The sequence below is a fragment of the Bufo bufo genome, chromosome 6, assembly GCF_905171765.1.
Source record: "Bufo bufo chromosome 6, aBufBuf1.1, whole genome shotgun sequence".
Classification (NCBI taxonomy): Eukaryota; Metazoa; Chordata; class Amphibia; order Anura; family Bufonidae; genus Bufo; species Bufo bufo.
The window spans coordinates 46,441,733-46,445,230 of record NC_053394.1 but is presented as its reverse complement, the minus strand read 5'-3'; positions in this window follow the sequence as shown (position 1 = coordinate 46,445,230).

Below are 3,498 nucleotides of genomic sequence, written 5' to 3'. Positions count from 1 at the left end.
TTATGCTTTTATTTAATCTACCATCTACAAGGACACCCAAATCCTTTTATATAAGTGACTCTCCCAATGTTACATCCCCTAGGACATATGAGGCATGGAGATTATTAGTACCCAGATGTAGAACTTTACATTTATCCACAGTGAACCTCATTTGCCAAGTTGATGCCCAATCACTCAGAGTGTCCAAGTCCGCTTATAGTTTTTGGACATCTTCCATAGACTGCACAGTAATACATAGCTTGGTGTAATCTGAAAAATAGAAATGGTGCTATTAATAAGTGTTGGACGCGAATATTCGAATTGCGAATGTCGGCACTTTCGAGAATCCGCAAATATTTTGAATATAGTGATATATATTCGCAATTTTGACTATTCTAGATTTTTTTTTTTCATCAGTAACCACCCTTCTTGCTTGTGGGCCAATGAGAAGGGCTGCAATGTCTTTGTCTAAGCTTAGTAACATCCCTAGCAACCAATAGGAAAGTTTCCTACCCCTTACTATTAGTGATGACTAGGGATGAGCGAACCGAACTGTATAGGGTGTCCGTGACACGGACCCGAACCCGAACATTTTCGTAAAAGTCTGGGTTCGGTGTTCGGCGCTTTCTTGGCGCTTTTTGAAAGGCTGCAAAGCAGCCAATCAACAAGCATCATACTACTTTCCCCAAGAGGCCGTCACAGCCATGCCTACTATTGGCATGGCTGTGATTGGCCAGTGCAGCATATGACCCAGCCTCTATATAAGCTTGGGTCACGTAGCGCTGCACGTCACTCTGCTGATACAAGCGCAGGGAGAGGTTGCAGCTGCGACGTTAGGGCAAGATTAGGCAGTGATTAACTCCTCCAAAAGACTTCATTCAGTGATCGATCTACATCTGTGGATCATTGAACTGCTGCTATTCAATTGCTCACTGTTTTTAGGCTGCCTAGAGCGTTTTTCAGTCACTTTTTTCTGGGGTGATCGGCGGCCATTTTGTGGCTTGTGGTGCGCCAGCACAAGCTGCCACCAAGTACATTTAACCATCAATAGTGTGGTTATTTTTTGCTATATCCTACATCAGGGTCAAGCTGTCATCAAGTGCATTTAACCATCAATAATGTGGTTATTTTTTGGCCATATACTACATCAGGGGCAAGCTGAGCCTGTCACCCAAGTGCATTTAACCATCAATAGTGTGGTTATTTTTTGGCTATATCCTACATCAGGGTCAAGCTGTCATCAAGTGCATTTAACCATCAATAGTGTGGGTATTTTTTGGCCATATACTACATCAGGGGCAAGCTGAGCCTGTCACCCAAGTGCATTTAACCATCAATAGTGTGGTTATTTTTTGGCTATATCCTACATCAGGGTCAAGCTGTCATCAAGAGCATTTAACCATCAATAGTGTGGTTATTTTTTGGCCATATACTACATCAGGGGCAAGCTGAGCCTGTCACCCAAGTGCATTTAACCATCAATAGTGCGGTTTTTTTGGCAATATCCTACATCAGGGTCAAGCTGTCATCAAGTGCATTTAACCATCAATAGTGTGGTTATTTTTTGGCCGAATACTACATCAGGGGCAAGCTGAGCCTGTCACCCAAGTGCATTTAACCATCAATAGTGTGGTTATTTTTTGGCTATATCCTACATCAGGGTCAAGCTGAGCCTGTTACAAAGTTATTCTCAATAACTTCACACACACGCTACAGTGCAGATCCAAGTCTAATTCTGTGATTAAATGTATACCTGTCACCCAGCGCCTAAAAAATAGGCCTCACATTTCTATTCAACCAAATCTGTCATTACTGCTTTAGCTGGTCAAGTTATTTAGTGTCCGTCAAAGCACAGTTTTTGTTCTGGGTTGAAATACAATTCCCAATTTTGCAATTCTCTAAATTAGTGGTTTCTGCTGTATCAGGCCTACTTTAAATCTATCCCTAAAAGGGTATATTAGATTCAAGGTGCTGATAGGGTAATTCTCAATAACTTCACACACACGCTACAGTGCAGATCCAAGTCTAATTCTGTGATTAAACGTATACCTGTCACCCAGCGCCTAAAAAATAGGCCTCACATTTATATTCATCCAAATCTGTCATTACTGCTTTAGCTGGTCAAGTTATTTAGTGTCCGTCAAAGCACAGTTTTTGTTCTGGGTTGAAATACAATTCCCAATTTTGCAATTCTTTAAATTAGTGGTTTCTGCTGTATCAGGCCTACTTTAAATCTATCCCTAAAAGGGTATATTAGATTCAAGGTGCTGATAGGGTAATTCTCAATAACTTCACACACACGCTACAGTGCAGATCCAAGTCTAATTCTGTGATTAAACGTATACCTGTCACCCAGCGCCTAAAAAATAGGCCTCACATTTATATTCATCCAAATCTGTCATTACTGCTTTAGCTGGTCAAGTTATTTAGTGTCCGTCAAAGCACAGTTTTTGTTCTGGGTTGAAATACAATTCCCAATTTTGCAATTCTCTAAATTAGTGGTTTCTGCTGTATCAGGCCTACTTTAAATCTATCCCTAAAAGGGTATATTAGATTCAAGGTGCTGATAGGGTAATTCCCAATAACTTCACACACACGCTACAGTGCAGATCCAAGTCTAATTCTGTGATTAAACGTATACCTGTCACCCAGCGCCTAAAAAATAGGCCTCACATTTATATTCATCCAAATCTGTCATTACTGCTTTAGCTGGTCAAGTTATTTAGTGTCCGTCAAAGCACAGTTTTTGTTCTGGGTTGAAATACAATTCCCAATTTTGCAATTCTCTAAATTAGTGGTTTCTGCTGTATCAGGCCTACTTTAAATCTATCCCTCAAAGGGTATATTAGATTCAAGGTGCTGATAGGGTAATTCTCAATAACTTCACACACACGCTACAGTGCAGATCCAAGTCTAATTCTGTGATTAAACGTATACCTGTCACCCAGCGCCTAAAAAATAGGCCTCACATTTATATTCATCCAAATCTGTCATTACTGCTTTAGCTGGTCAAGTTATTTAGTGTCCGTCAAAGCACAGTTTTTGTTCTGGGTTGAAATACAATTCCCAATTTTGCAATTCTCTAAATTAGTGGTTTCTGCTGTATCAGGCCTACTTTAAATCTATCCCTAAAAGGGTATATTAGATTCAAGGTGCTGATAGGGTAATTCTCAATAACTTCACACACACGCTACAGTGCAGATCCAAGTCTAATTCTGTGATTAAACGTATACCTGTCACCCAGCGCCTAAAAAATAGGCCTCACATTTATATTCATCCAAATCTGTCATTACTGCTTTAGCTGTTCAAGTTATTTAGTGTCCGTCAAAGCACAGTTTTTGTTCTGGGTTGAAATACAATTCCCAATTTTGCAATTCTCTAAATTAGTGGTTTCTGCTGTATCAGGCCTACTTTAAATCTATCCCTCAAAGGGTATATTAGATTCAAGGTGCTGATAGGGTAATTCTCAATAACTTCACACACACGCTACAGTGCAGATCCAAGTCTAATTCTGTGATT